This window comes from Mus musculus, chromosome 13 (assembly GCF_000001635.26).
Source record: "Mus musculus strain C57BL/6J chromosome 13, GRCm38.p6 C57BL/6J".
NCBI lineage: Eukaryota > Metazoa > Chordata > Mammalia > Rodentia > Muridae > Mus > Mus musculus.
Genome location: NC_000079.6, coordinates 107,558,104 through 107,574,220, shown reverse-complemented (window position 1 = coordinate 107,574,220; position 16,117 = coordinate 107,558,104). Strand labels below are relative to the sequence as shown.

The following is a 16,117-nucleotide window of genomic DNA, read 5'->3' as shown; positions in this document are numbered from 1 at the left end:
ATGCCCCTGGCTCCCCTGCCCCCGGAGGGCCAGCAGCTCTTTTGTTGGTTTGGCTCTCTACTTAGATCATTGAAGGGACTTCAGATCCAACTGGGCACCACTCTGCATTTCATTTGTGTCTTGGCAAGGTTACCATATTATTACTTAACTCCGCTGCTGCTACTCAATAAGTGGGAGCTGATTGAAATAACCACAGGAGTTACTGGAGTCCCTTAATTTTAGCACAGAGTTAAAGCTCACTCCCACAGTTGGAAGTTAAAATAGGCTGCCAGCCCACAGAAGTGCCCACCCACCACTCCTAATTGTCACCCCACTGATGCCTGTCATGGAAGGAAATGGCGAAGCTGAAGAGAACGTTCTTAGAAACAAGGTTCTTCTCCTTTTGAGGACACCTGAGGTCTTTTTTGGCCATGCCCAGTGACTTTGAAACCTGTGGATGGTGGAAATTCGCACGACTGCTTTAGTTGCTCTTGCTGGATTCCCAGTTTGTTTAACAGTCAGTTTAACAGAGAGCTACTTCTGAGAACAGAAACTTCGGTTTGGGGGTGATGAGTCATTCCTCGAGTTCAGATGTGGAAAGGGCAATGACCCTGTACAATCTAGATAATTAGACGAGCAGAAAAATGATACTTAACCTTAACCTGAAACCAACTTTGTCTTTCTTTCTTTCTTTCTTTCTTTCTTTCTTTCTTTCTTTCTTTCTTTCTTTCTTTCTTTCTTTCTTCCTTCCTTCCTTCCTTCCTTCCTTCTCCCTCCCTCCCTCCCTTCCCTCCCTCCCTTCCCTCCCTCCCTCCCTCCCTCCCTCCCTCCCTTCCTTCTCCCTCCCTCCCTCCCTCCCTCCCTCCCTCCCTCCCTCCCTCCCTCCCTTCCTTCCTTCCTTCCTTCCAGGAGGAGGGGGCCATAGCAATCAACTGCAGTCTAAATACCACAACTTAAAGAAAAAAAAATGGAGCCAATAGTTTCTTGTCTAAGACTCCCTTCAAATCTCAGAGAACTCTGTTGTCTCTTCATATTGAAGAAGACCATGCATCACTAGAGATGCTTTGGACTGGTCTGAGAGGTTATTTCTCAAGCAGCGCCTACTGTATACTATTGTTTATCATGAATTTTGACCCACTTTAAGTCTTGGGATACCCATGGCATCCCAGTGAAGCACAGATTACCCAGCCATCAAGGGCAATGGGAGACCATCTGTAGAACAAGCATTTTCTAAAAGGTTTAATCGAGTATGCTTGGCAGTGGTCACCCAAGTCTCCTCTCTCATTATCACTGCCACCACCATCCCTAAGACTCCATGGCCTCACAGCAGGGCTAGAAAAATCTTCCTCATGCCCATGTGGGCCACTGATGGCACATAAATTATCTTCAAGGACATTGTGCCCCATGCCACTTTCCTGTCCCCAAATGCTCAGTGATTTTCTGAGTCTACAGGGTACAGCCTCAATCCTGGTGCTTTTCTTCGTTCTCTAACGTGCCCCCATTATGTGTCATTGCTCTTCCGTGACAATCGCTTTGCTGTCAGAATCTGTCACCTTCGTATACCTGTTCAAACTTATTGCTTCACCTCTGTCAAGTTGTGTTTTACAAATGCCATGCCTTCCATCCTCTTGGGGAACTCCATCCAACTCCTACCCTAAGTCTCAGATTACATCTCTGCTCCTATAGGAAGTCTTTGCTAGCCTTCCTCAATATATTATGATCCCCCTAATTACTAATTTTTACAAGTCATTTTGCCATAATTTTGTTGGCACCTATCTTTTCCAACTGAATCCCTCGGGGATTCTCTCTCTCTCTTTCTCTCTCTCTCTCTCTCTCTCTCTCTCTCTCTCTCTCTCTCTCTCTCTCTGTGTGTGTGTGACTATTTGTTAGTTGATGACATTTTTAGGAGCTGACATTTGAAATACATAGGATGTGTAGACAAACATGACTCCAAGAAAGGACAAGAAAGTCCAGTGGAAGCATTGATAACTGTGCCTGAAGAACCATATTAGCTGATTGTTCTCAGAAATCTACCAGACCTCCTGTTTTGGGACTTGCTGTGTGACAAAGGCCTATAATGTGTGCTGAGACCACTTGCTCATGAACCTGCATTCTTATGAACCGGTCTCAGTAACAACAAGGGTTAAGCTGCTTCATTTCTGTTTCCTGGAGCTGTGAGCAAAGCCATCCCATGACCAGAGTTATTCACACATTTACTAAAGCAGGCCAAGCTCAGAACTAAATGAAGAAAATGAAAATTAATCAGAGACTCCCAAGGGGCTCACGTATGGTGGGTTTGAATTTACTTATTTTTTCCTTTAGTATCATAATTATTTTTCTTATTCATTTTCTTTGGTTGAATACACAACTGGAAAAAAAAAGCATGAGGTAGTAGCAGAGATGGAAATGAGTAAGCCCATGGAAACAGTGAAGCATCTACAGAGATAAAATTAGGAAGGAAGGAAACAAAAGCCGTTTCAGTATCTCTCTGCAAGCCCCTCACCGGTTTCCTGGCCTGCGCGGCTGGATCGGGCTTGTCCTGCAAGGTAGCAGGTGCTTCGGTTGCCTCGTATAGATAACAGACGTCTGTGTGGGGAAGGCCAGCTACACCTGGCACAGAGACGTCACACTTGCCCTGTTTCCCCTTTCTAGCTACACAGAAGAGATAAAAATGATCAAGTAGCCGAGGAGAGAGTCCAAGTGGAGGCTCTGCGCATTTTCTTAATTCATGGGAATTTAAAGTAAAACTTCATCTTGACATTTAAAGTAGGTTGATGTCCCCTTTATCGAATTTTTGTGGAAAACTCAAGCTACATCAGAAAAGAATCCATCTGATAGAATATCATGCCCTGAAACCTTCTTTCTCTTGTAGAGTACAACTGCTTTAGCGCATAGGAGCCTCTGCTTTTCATACTAGTTAACAGATAGCATTAAGCACGATTCAAGTCGGAGTTGGAAATCACATCTGGTGTCTTTCATTAAGAACTGAAAACACTCTAAGACTCTCTTGCTTCAGGAAGCTCTTCTGACATGTTAATAGTATTGCCTTAGCAATGGCAGAGAAAAATCCATGAACTCCGTCTCATACAAGGCAAATCAAGAATTCATCCAGCACGGAGTGCCTCCTGGGTGACGGTGTAGTTTTCATTTGGGATGTCGATGTGGCTTCTGCACTTGACATGAAAGTTCCCATTAAAAAAAGCTAAACTACTGCTCAATTTTTTTTAATCAAGCAGAGTTATCAAAAGTGCTTTTTATAGGAGACTATGGAGGAAAGGAACAGAACGGAGTCATTATGACTACTTAGCTCTAGGAGCTGGGTAAGCATCAGCAGTGAGAGACCTTTCAGGGGACTCAAATTCCTTGAGGGTTGGCCATTGTTTTTTAGAAGGGATGGAGAGGATTAACATACAGCTCCTATTCACTGTGATACAGGGAGGTTGCCTTTCTAACACACAATTCTTTGCGCTTCTAAAGAGAAATACATATTTAATAATCTTGAAGTAAGACTCCAACTCTGCTTGGTGGTAGTGATGTATGCCTTTAATCCCAGTCCTAGGGAGGCAGAAGTAGGCAGATCACTGTGAGTTCAAGGCCAGACTGGGTCTACACAGCAAGTTCTAGGGCAGTCAAGTCTACAAAGAGAAACCCTACCTTGAAGGAAAAAAAAAAAAAAAAAAAAAAAAAGGACTCCAACTCCTCACGTTGGACAAATTGCCAATACAGTGAGACTAAAGGCATAGACGCTATTCTTGGCTCTAAGGGTTTTTGTGGAAGATTCAGAAAAAATTTCTAACAATACCTCTACAGTTTATAAAGGAGTCATAAGGTTTCAGTTGAGCATCGTGGTTTCAGAGGGAGACAGAGGTGATCATTTCTTGAGGGTTGACTCTGCTGTTGATGCATATGTATAGCATCATCCTGAGTTCAACATGTCGTGTTTTCAAGTGCTATATATTGTGCAAAGATGGTAAATGAAGATGTGTTCTGAACACAGAGGATTTGGAACTTCTGTAAATGTTCCTTAACTAGAGTAGTAGGGCAGGCTCCGCTAGAGAACCATGAAGTCATTAAGAATTTTGATTTAGAGCTATTAAAGATCAGTTTGTCAATTTGGGAGTATATTTATCGGTGAAGGAAATTATTTCTAATATCTTTAAGGCCACAGCAATAGGAGAGGCTGGGGCTGGAGAGATGGCTCAGCAGTTAAGAGTTCTTGTTGAGTAAGTGTGAAGATTAGAATACCACCCAGTATCTATGTGAGAGCTAAGTGTGCTTCTAAGCATACCTATTATCCCAGCATTGATGAAGGGGACACGGAGAGAACACAGATTTTCTGTCTGCCAGCCTAGCCAAAAAAAAAAAAAAAAATGTGAGGTTCAGTAAAAAGATTTGCCTCAAAAAAAAAAAAAAAAAAAAAACAAGGTAGAACATGATGAAGGAAAACTCCCAATACCCCCCTACCCATCTCCATGTATGCATAGGCACACCCACGCAAATACACGTGTGTTCACCCTTCCCTCCACCCTGACACCCACTTCCCAAGAAACAATAGGAGATGCAATGTGAGCTCTAAGATAAGGCAATATCACATTGTCTTGACCACTACTTATCTTAATGTCAGTAAATTTGATACTATGTTACTCAGCATGTACTACCAGATTAACCAAAATTAGTGTGTGGGGGTGGGGGTGGGGGGGAGAGTGCAGGGCTATCCCTGGGCCTTGGGGGTAAAGGGATTTCCCCAGGCACATAGACATATCATCTAAGGCTCTGGCAGGGATCTGAATTGTCCAGATGGCGGGAATGAAAAATGTGAATTGAGAGACAGCTTATATCCTCACTCAGTGGCACTGGACAGAAGTTCAAAATCTGTTACAAAGAGTGAGTTCAAGGCCAGCCTGAGCAATTGGTAAATAGCTGCTTAATACAGAAGAGTCTGGGTTCACTCACGAATACAGCAAGAAACAGCGGACACAGTGCTGTGAAAGGGAGAGAGAGCTAAACACGGGGATAAGACTTCTGGACACTAGGGATATTCCTGGACGAAAGTAAAAAACACAGTTCCAGCACTTGAGGGATGACTGCTGTTGTGTGGAGCACCCCACGTAGAAGCCTCAGCACTGAAGGGTTACAGTTATGGTCTAGGAAAGCAAGAAGAAATACCCTGACCTTTCTCCTTTGTCTCCTCATTTCCTGCTGATGCTTCCCAGTGACCTAGCTTGTTTGGAAGGCAGTTGGCAAGGCAGTATGGGTAAACAGTCAAAGTCAGGGGCAGAGAATGATAGGATATGGCCCTGATAAAGGACTGAGCAGCAAACACAGGGGTCGGTCCCTGAGAGAGAAAGGGGGGCGGGTGTATGTCGAACAGGAAACTGAAACAAAAAGGAACCACCTGCCAGAAAAACATGAGCTGTGTGACACGGTTTTCCTGCCTGCTCTCAGAGCTCCAAAGCCTGAGGGTCACGGCTCTTCTGGTCTGAGCTGAGCGCAAAAATGCCCGTGTGGAATTTTATAGGAAGCAACATTGTGCACCTTTGGGCAGCCATATCATCATTCCTGGTGCTCATGACGAAGAGGGAAAAGAGTAGAGTCAACCTCGCCTCCTTTGTCTCTTTCTGCTCTTCCTCTCTATGGCACATTCTTTTCACTTTCATGGTCTCCATTACAGCAACAGTGCTAGTTCATACTGTGTGCATCTGCTGGTGGTAGCATTGCTTGCTTTAAGCACTAGCAGAGTTGCCTACTGTGAATCAGATGGGAGGATGGAGCAGCCACACACACACACACACACACACACACACACACACACACACACACACACACAGAAGGTGTCAAGCACATCATGACCTGTAGCCTGTGTTGGACCAGAAGCAGTCATCTGGGCAGGTTGTGAGAGAAGCTCTCAGACCACGTAGAGGCAAGCGAGGAAGCACAGATGGGGATCCAAGACTTCTTTAAAGCTTGAGTTGTATCACAATCCCCTGTGTTCTTTATTTCATTTCTTGGAAACTAACTTACCTGCATCTCTTTCTTGGCTTCCTCTTAGCCAGAGGCATTAGAACTAGATTTTTTTTTTTGGTCAGTTGTGTCTTTCATTTGAGAGTGAAATATGATCAGTTATCGCAAACAGTGGAACATGTTGAGCGATATGTCACCAGTGAGCCAAAGACCCCAGAGTAATGTCCACAAGCTTGTTGAAAACACAACAATTAAATGCCCGTTCAACAAATCTCTTTTTATTTGATTCCTTTTCACTCTCCCTTTGTTTCTGACCCAATATTCAATACACATTGAAGCAATAAGAATGCAACCACCTTTCCTAATTGTGCAGGTGCCTAGTAACCATTCAAAGGAGGTTGCCTAGTGTTTGTATGAGATCCCTGCATCATGCATAGAACAAAGTATATGTTTTCAATGTGCACAGTGATGGTCGGTCCTTCATTTTTTTTTTCACTTTTCTCATCTTCTATAGCTGCTTTTAGTAAAGGACCATTTAGTCTCCAGCCTCTGACCCTGTGAGCAATGGAAAATTTGGCAAGACTCAAAGGTTTCAGAATATGTAATGACAAAAATTAGTTGAAAATCAAATGCCCCACGAACCTATACCACATCCTGTGGCTTTGCTGCAGCCTTAATCCTGCACATAAAACATGTGCATTTTGTACTGCACATGATATCACACGATGCTATGGGAATCAATGCTTTCTGAAATGCCCCAGATCAGATTAAAGTCATGCTATGAATTATGGTGGTCTTTTGTTTGTTTGTTTACTGTACATATAGAACTTTCTGTTCCTATAGATGATTATTAATTATAAAAATAAAGACTTTCAATATGTTCCTATTCTCATTCCTCATGTAAAGATAAAATTAGTATATCTTTAGAATGTATTGGGTTAAAAATCTTTGATTTTAAGAGTAGCTGTTTGAGTGGCTGACCAGAGTTTCACAGAAAGGTATTAAATGAATTTTCACTTGGAATTGGGAAAGAATTTCCCAAAACATCTGGAAAGGCTCAATTCTACCATTTTGTATCTAACATAGTGATGTATATGTTCTTAGTATTGATGATTATAAAGTCAAAAGGTTGGTCAACTTTTAAAGTCATTAAAGATACTCTATGTCCTGCAGTTTTAAATATTCAGCCAAGATTTAATTATTTTTAGAAAATAAATAAGCAAATCCATCTCATTAGTGTGCAGATTTGCTTATGTCCTAACAGTAAATTTGTATGCACAGCAATGCACCATCATAAAATTTCATTAGACTTTTATCAGTAATGTTTGATTTGTGTACCTGTCTTATGTATCTATGTACTTGGAATCTTATAAAAGTTTTGCAAAGAAAAAGGTTTTGAGTAAAAAATGTTTAAGAAATCCTGACTTAGACAATAATACCAGTCCAGAGACCCTGCCAGACAGTGTGTGGCTAGAGTCTGGAGCCTAGCTTCATGACAGTGAGAAGTTTGGAAATGTTTCTGGACTCAGTTTCCTCATCTGTCAAATGGGAGTGTTTTCCTAGCTATAGATAATTTCCAAAGTTTGTCTCAACTTAAAAATGTACAGTTTCTTACCAGCGGTGGCCCAAAGACTAAACTATATACTGAGCTCTGCTCTGAGTCTTGTAGAGATAATTATTTGAACCAAATATGGAAACATTGAGAGCTGAGTAGCAGAGATGTGTGTGTGTGTGGATGGGTGCTGAATCTTTTATAAGAGAGTTTTCTAGAGAAGAGAACAAAAGTGCCTTTCTTGAATGGAAATCTCTCTTGGATATAATGAACGGATGGTCTCTTTTTCAAATCAGAACGTCACTCCTTCCTGTGGGAAGATGCAGCTTCTGCCAGGATGCTCTGCTTAGTGAAAGATACTCTCACTATTGTGGAGGTCACCACCTGCACAATCCATCCCAAGATCAGTGTGATGGCCATCAGAGTCATAACTGCAATCGTTCCAAAGCTTGCACAGTATCTACTCAGGAACCCAGCTCCTGTACGTCAGGGCCGCTGTGAGCAAAGATTGCTTACTGCAACACATAGACTTCTCTATTCACAGAAAACAAACAAACAAACAAACAAACAACATTTTAATAGGTGTAGATGGAATAGTGTCTTAGCCACAATTTGCTCAGAAGACAAGACACAAGAAGAGAGTGTGAATTCAAGGCTTTATTTTAGGAAATACAAGACCAGGGGTAGGAAACTGAGAGACAGTAAAGGAGAAAATGCCAACCCAATATGCTTTATTGAGGTGTTCCATACTGAATGTAAATAGAACTTCATATTGCTTAGCCCTCTGAAGAGCCTTAAGGACTATTTCAGGATTGCTAGCGATGGCAAGAGAGAGGAATATGTCCTGTCATCTGGATCCCAACTCTTGGCACCAATTGTCCTCAGGCATCCTCTGCAAATATGTCAGAATAGTTATGCTGCTAGCACTGGCCGAGGCACAGGATCAAGAAAGGCAAACCCATCCCCAAATGAGTGTCCACACTGAGGAAGAATGAGCCACACATCGTCACAAACAGAGAGCATTCAAGGTAAAAAGGCTACCAGCCTTTTGGCTTTCTTAAGAGCTGTATGCTCTACAGAGGACTCTGTGAAGGGCAGACATTTGGCACAGCAGTTGCCAGGCTGGGCTTGGTGAGACAGCATTGATACTGTTAGTGTCATGCCCGTGCCTCTATCCCTGCCTCATCTCCTAGATGCAGTATGTATCCTGAAGCATCTGGGGAGATAGACTACCTAGTAGGAATGAAGTAGAAACGTCTAGTTTCTTTGCAGAGTTAGTTATATCAAACGATGTTTTACTGGGGCACACAGGTGAAAGGATGTTTTGCTAAAGCAGACACGTGAAAGGATGCTTTGATATAGCAAACATATGAAAGGACTTGTGAAGAAGTATAAATATGTCCCCATAGGCAGTTGGAGATGAGCAGTGAGCATTGGTTTGGTTTGCTCTGCCTCACTATTCTTCAATAACAACAGGTATGTATTTGTTTACCTTACATTAGCATTGTTCAGCTCAACTTGTGGTAAAGCTGCCATTGAGAGAAGCTTGCCCAAGAACTGCTTGTGAGGTTCCTGAGGCAGCTTGCCACTTCTGTGGCCTTACCTCAGGCCAGTTGGTGAGTCTTGAAGTTTCTTCAGGATTAAACTACAGCTGTTGGTTTGTGCCTGGTGTCTGCTTGTCAAAAGGACTGTACTGTAGTTGCCGGTTTGTGTGTGGTATCTGCCTGCCTAGAGGACTGGTCTGCAGCTTCTGAGCATTTGGTGTTTGCTACAGGACTTAACTGCTGAGAAAGAAGATAGAGCTCACCTCTAAGAAACTATTGCTAAACAGGTCTACCTCCCTCATATCCTAGTATTTCCCTTCTACTACCTCTGCTGGGTGGTGGGCTAGGGGAGAGGTTTAACCCTTATTAAAAGTAGGTTGCAAAAAAAAAAAAGTATGCCTACATAGGACATTCTGTTGTTTAGTTGTTTAGTGCCACACTTGCAATGGAGCGTCTTGAAGCGAACCAGACAGCCACTTTGTGAGATGTGTCCTGTGACATAGGTCCATCTACCTTGACATGACTAAGATATTACTCTAAGTTTGTTTCTTTGGGTTGTTTACCTATACAGCAAGACATTTTCAGCCAAGAATGGTTCCAAGTATACCCTTAAGTCATGTAAATTCTCTCTCTTACAAATGGTTTGAGCCAATAAATTCTTCACTAGGAGGAGTGACCATTACCACCCTTAAAGGTATCTCGTAATGGTCTATAGTCTGGTGGTAGCCAGTTTTCCCATTACTCATCTATTCATGTCTTGCTGAAGCAACACATTTATAAGATATGGTCCTTTAACTTCCTCCTTGGCTGGTTACAAGGCCTTGGATGTGAACTTAGCTGGGAAATGCAGGAATCTGAGGAAGAATGGACTTAGTTGTGCCATTTGATCGATCTCTCTAGACGTTTCCACAGTTGAATGGGATTTTGGTGCCTGCCCAGCATTGTGGCTATCACTGTGGATCTGATACTATCTGGCTATAATGGGTAGCTCTAGCTGGTTGGTTAGTCAGTGCCCCATGATAAGAAAAGACATCTCTTGTTAGGACTGAGAAAGGAGTTAAATCAGGCACAACTCCAGAACCACAGGATCTAGTGCTGTCCTTTCCTTATATAGGGTGCTACAGTGATTCCATACACAGGTCACCTTCATTGGCAACTGATGGCACTGCTTAATCTATTAGTCACATAGATGGGTGACAGCTCTGTGCCATAACTCAGCTTTGCTGCTGATCTCAGAAATTCAAAGCTAGCAGACTTCACAGTCGTCTAATCAATGGGTCAGTACAATCTTCCCTAGAGGAACACACACTATTTTGAATTTTTGAAGATTTTTTTTTTGTGGTTTTAAAATAGTCCAAAAATCTTTGACACTCCTTTCATCAAGAGGATGCCTCGTCCCCTAGAATATGATTATGCATTTTATTATATTTTCTGGTGACCTTACAAGATCCCAAACGGTTTTGAGTTATTCTCAGCCATTTGAGGTTTACGACCTTAGGCTCTAGCAAGGTTTTCTGAAAAGGAGATCTTCATCTGAGCCACAGAAGACAGAAAGTGACCCAAATGACTGTTTTCTCAGTCCTTCCAATATCTTACACTAATACCATTTTAGATGCCCAGAAGAGAAATACATTCATTCTGCTTATAGGGCTTATGGCATTAGGGCCAAATTCTCTCATGAACATCCAGTCTAGGAAACCCGAATGTAATCAGAGTAGAGATGTTATGCTTATTCAAACATCCTTTATAGGCCCTTCAGTATAGTAATATGGTAGTATTTTGCCATCAACACATTTTGGGTAGGATTTCAATAGAAAACTTGGAAAAGACACAAGATCCAACATCTTGTTCTTTGCCTCAAAGATGTACAAGCATGCCCAGGGTCATGGGACTCCTTAAAGGGTCACTATAGGGGTGAATTGGGGATACTTATGTGGCTTTATTCTTACCTTCTGACAATAGAGGCATCGCTTCTGTTTACTGTGTTAAATTTGATAATAATGATGTCCCCACCAATTCCATTGCTTCTGGAATAGTAAGGCAATTAAGATTTCTTCCAACTCTTTTTGTGACATTGCACAAGAGGCTTCACATAGCCCTTGGCAAGACTATCAGTGCGAGCTGACATCCTTACCACTGAAAGGAGACCTGCTTTTGATCCTGTTTATTGATGAGGGTTGAAAAGAACATATTCATCAGATCAATAGCAACATACTGAGTGCCAGAGGCTGTGTTGGTCTGTTTTAGTAAAGACATCACATCTAGCTTAGCAGCTGAAACTGGGACTATCACTTAGTTAAGATTGTAGCCCACTGCCATCCATCATGATCTGTCAGTTTATTCTTTGAACAGGCTAGATGTGAATTATATAGGACTATGCCAGGGTGCACCATTCCCATATACTTCAAGTCTGATATCGACAGTGATTCTCTTTCACAACATGAGGCTGTCTCAGCTACATTCTTGTGGCTAATGGGGTTGTGGTTGGATAGTTTTAGAGGATCCTACTTGGCCCTTTTACCCTAGAGACTTATTCAATTGACCAGAGAGCCAACAGGAAGCTGATGCTAGCCACTGTGTCCAAATCACATACTTGTAGAATCAGGAAATGACAACATAGTGAGTCTGTGGACTGTTGAATTCTTTTAAAGGTGTATTTGCATCAGTGCTCTCTGTCTCTCCCTCTCTCCCTCTCCCCCCTCTCCCCCTCTCCCCCTCTCCCCCCTCTCCCCCTCTCCCTCTCTCCCCCTCTCCCCTCCCCCTTCCCCCTCTTCCCCCTCTTCTTCCTCTTTCTCCTCTTCCTCCTCTTCCTTCTCTTGACTGTGTTTTTCTGTGTATCTATGGCTGTTCCAGAACTTGCTCCGTAGACCAGGCTGTTCTCTAACTCATAGATCTTCCTGCTTCTGCCTCTCAAGCGCTGGGATTAAAAGTGTGCACCATCATTGCTTGGGCAGCTCTCACTGTTTTTTCAATTCTACAAATAAAAATTGAAATGCTTTTCTGTACCATTATTGGGAATGCCCCAATCCTCATGGCAGATGCCTAAGCACCAAGAAATCACCCAACTTTTTTTTTTGTTATAATAATCACATATACTTTGCTCTAGTTGCTTAAGTGTGCCTTGCCTCTTATCATCCTTATTATTGTGAAGGCTTCTCTACGGCAGCATACCATATATTCAACCTTGGTTTTCAAGGGATAATCAGTATTTGAGTTCTAAGAGCAGAAAATCTGTGTCCTCTTCCAGTTTATTTCTTGCTGCTTCATTCAAAAGGCTATCCTCAGAAACTCCCCGGGGAGCAGTAACAGATGGAAAGCTGTTTGATCTCACAATATAATAAATAATAAATCCCATTTTGACATTTCTTTTCCCTTTAACCTTTCTTTGATACGTTGCCAAGGTCATTTCAGAAGCACAACCTTACTCTCTGTAGTCCATCATTGTGTCCAGCCTCCCACAAGCCATCCAGTAATGTGCTCAGGTCATATCCATATGTCTGCACCAAAATACTGTCATGAGTCAGAGAAGAGGGCTGCATATCTATCTGTCTTTGCATTAACTCCTTCTGTACATGTCACCAGCAGGTACTCTACAAGTGTGTTTTTGATATCTGAACTATTTGACAGGATTTGTAAGCCTTTGTGTACTGAAGGAGTAGGCATTTTGCTTCCTGGATCACATTGTACTGAGGTCTGACTGCAGTAATTAGAAGAGAAAAGAGAGCAAAGTCGTGTCTCATAGAGTACAAGCACTATCATTGAGAGCATTTGATTCAGATGAGATTGCACAGTGCTATCATGCAAGGAGTTTGGTTTCCTCTAGAGTGGGAGGGCATTTTTCTGTTGGGCTTTGCAGGGCTCCAAGTTCTTGAGGATTTATCATTTTCAGTCATGTTTACCCACATGGTCTCCTTACTGGGTCTCAGGATTCTAGCCTTCCCGATCAAGAGTTTCAATCTTGGCAACGATTTGTTGAGGTAGTTTTGCTGTCCTTCCACCCTTAAAATGAAGTTGTCCCATAGCTGTAGAAGTTTGAGTTGCCCTTATAACATTGCAGGCAGACTTGATAAACTGCTGTTTGGTTGACATGAGCCTGCCTGACAAATGATGCTGTGAGACAAGCGGGGGAGAGATGATGGACCACAGGCTGGGAAGCCATGGAAGCCTTAGGAAGGAGAAGCCAGGAGGAGGTGGAGCAAATGACAAGATCACAAATCGGTCCTCTAGGAAGTCTGAGCATGACATGTATTGTAATTAGAATAATTTTATAGTAATCTCCATTAACTGAAGTATTCTTGCATACCAAAAGAAACCCCTCATCTCATTTGAATATTTTCAATTTTTGCTTAAGATATTACTGAAAGAATTTGCTTTAAGCACTATGTTCCAAAGCTTATTTGAAGGAGGGTACTTTCTTCCCGGCTAATACTGTTTCATCAGTTACTTAAAATCCCTGCAGTGGCTTCTCTATGCTGGGGTCTGGCTGCAGGTTCGATCTTTCTTGCTCTAATTTGTTCTATGGTCTGATTAGATGCATTTGCATCCCAGCTTTTTGTACATTGTGGTTTTCTTCCATGCTAAAGATTTAAACAAGAATTGAAAATCAGCCACTTTGGTCAGGAACGGTGCTTACGGATTGGGTCCTAGCTAAAATGGCTCCCACAGGGCAGGAACATGAATACTCCCTGAGACTTTCTGTGTAGCATCTCTCTGTAGCAGCCTTGAGTGTCGACTATTTAAGGAATCTGCTCTCTAAATCTTGGTTATTTGATTCTATTATGATTCTGTATAGTCACAAGTTTAATGTGACGAAAAGAAAAAAAAGAAAAGAAAAAGGAGAAGTCGTCTAAGGGTCATACATTGCCACAGAAGCAAAACCAGGAATGGAACTTTACCTGCTCCACAGGAGAAGCCTGGCCACCGTGGACTGGACAGGAGAGCCTTGGCTGTATATCACTGAGAAAGACTTGGGGGTTTTAGTTGGTCATAGATTTAAGATCTAGGAAGATTAGATCTAAGAAGCATTTAGATACTAGAAGATTGTTGTTCAGCCATGGACCACATTGATCCAGCTACACTTTGTGCATGCCAGTGGATTCAGCCACTTCTCAGGGAGCCGTGACAAGCCCATATCCCCAATACTTCATGTAGCGGGGGAGGGGGGGAAGCAACTAAGTCCAGGGAACAGCTGAGGCAGATGCTCAGAGGAATGAGAGAGTTGTCTATTTAGGAAAGAGCAGGTGAGGATGTAGGGTGCAAGGGGAGAAAGAATACTCATGATGGGGTGAACTTCCGGCAGGATCTTTTCAGTCTAGGTGAGGATTTGGATTTTATCCTGTAAGAAGGGGAACCTCACTGGAGAAGTACTTCGGTGGGAATATGGAGGGAGGTGTGGCTCAGGACAAGTCTGGAGGAGAGTCAATCAGGAAGCTGCTTTAATGGTACACTGCAGAAATGATGAGACCCAAAGTTGGCGGCAGTCACGGGGGAAAGGAGGATGGGTGGGACAAATGGTTAAGATGAAGCAACAACTCAAAGATACACTGTTTGGCTTTCCTGGCTACAGTGTCTAACGCTTTATCCAACCTCCTCATTTCCTGTTCCCACCAGACCTTCCCACCATCCAATATATTCTATATTTCATTGATTTGTCTTGCTTGTTACCCGTTTGTCTCTCTAGAATATATATCAACCCCATCTTGTTTTGTTTCAGATGGAAAATTTTACCTAGCAAAATATTTAATGGTGAAAAGCTGTGCTTCCCCCCACCCCCTCTAAGATCAAGAACAAGCCAAGGATGGTCTTTTTAGTGCTAATGTTGTAAACAGTACATTAAGATGATTGTGATGACTAATCTTCATCCCTCAGGTGAGGAACTGTCTCCATTAGGTTGACTGTAGTCACATCTGTGGGGAGAATTTCTTGATTATTAATTGATGTGGGAGAGCTTAGCCCACTTTGGGTGGTACCATCTCTAGGCCTGGGCCTGGGCTGTGTAATGAACCCAACAGAGCAAGCCTGGTGGGAGAATCCAGAAAGCAACAACATTCCTAAGTGGTCTTTGCTTTCAGTTCCTGCCTCCCGATTCCTGCTTTAGGTTTCTGCCCTGACTTCCCTCAGTGATGGATTGGGACCTGGAAACACGAGAGAAAAAAAAAAGATCTTTCCTCCTCAAGTTGCTTTTGGTTGTGTAGGATGTTTATCATAGCAATAAAGAGCAAACTAGAAGGACAAGAAGAAGGGAGAAAAAGGGACTCAAAGAAGAAAGGAAAACCTCTACGTGTGCAGATGATCTATGTGGCGAATTCTACTGGTTATAGTATAGCCACAGAAATAACTGAGTTTAACAGTAGTGCCGAACAAAGGCCAGTATCACCTATTGTATTTCTTTTTACTAACGACAGAGAAATGGAAATTAAAATTTAAAGCAGAAGCCCAGCACGGTGCCTAATATGTGTAATTCCAGCATGCAGGAGGCTAAGACATGAGGACTACAGTAAGTTTGAGGTCAGTTTGGGTTACACATGAGTGTGAGACCCTGCCTCAGAAAACAGCTAAATGAAACTGTAATATAATTCACAATAATATCAGAAATTTGAAACACTTAAGAATAAATCCGACAAAGAAGTCCAAGATCTGTGTAATAAAAATTTAAAAATATTGCTAATAGAAGAAATTTAAATGCAAGTAAATAAAGAGGTGCATTGAAATTGTGGTTAGAAAACTGTCACTAAACAATCAGTTCTCCCTGAAAGTGGATTTCTTTTATTTTAAAAAAAAAATTGAGACTATAATATAATTACAATATTTCTCTCTTTCCTTTTCTCCCTCAAAACCCTCAACGTTCCCTCCCTGTTCTCCTTTAAGTCTATGGCCCCTTTCAAAGTGTATTTCTTATAGGTAACATATAGTTGGGTTTATTTATATTTAATCTGTCAACTTCTGCCTATTAATTTTGCTATTTAACTCACTCAATTACCAGTATGGTTAAATTTAGGTCTACTACCTTGCTATTTGCATTTTATCTTTTTTTCTCTCTAATTTTTCTTATCTTCTCTTAGATTATTTTATGATTCCATTT

The 16,117-nt window shown here is 42.0% G+C and overlaps 2 long non-coding RNA genes across 4 annotated transcripts in view; one reads left to right on the top strand and one right to left on the bottom strand.

The window, feature by feature from the left end:
• Positions 1-16,117, bottom strand: part of Gm31920 — a 46,959-nt gene that overhangs the window by 13,723 nt on the left and 17,119 nt on the right. The window lies entirely within an intron of this gene.
• Gm32004 overlaps positions 8,821-16,117 on the top strand; it is a 41,769-nt gene continuing 34,472 nt past the window's right edge. Inside the window, exon 1 of one of the 2 annotated variants that reach the window (XR_382879.3) lies at positions 8,821-8,968. This is a non-coding gene — a long non-coding RNA (predicted gene, 32004). The remainder of the gene's footprint in view (positions 8,969-16,117) is intronic. The other variant, XR_382878.4, reaches the window with a different exon arrangement.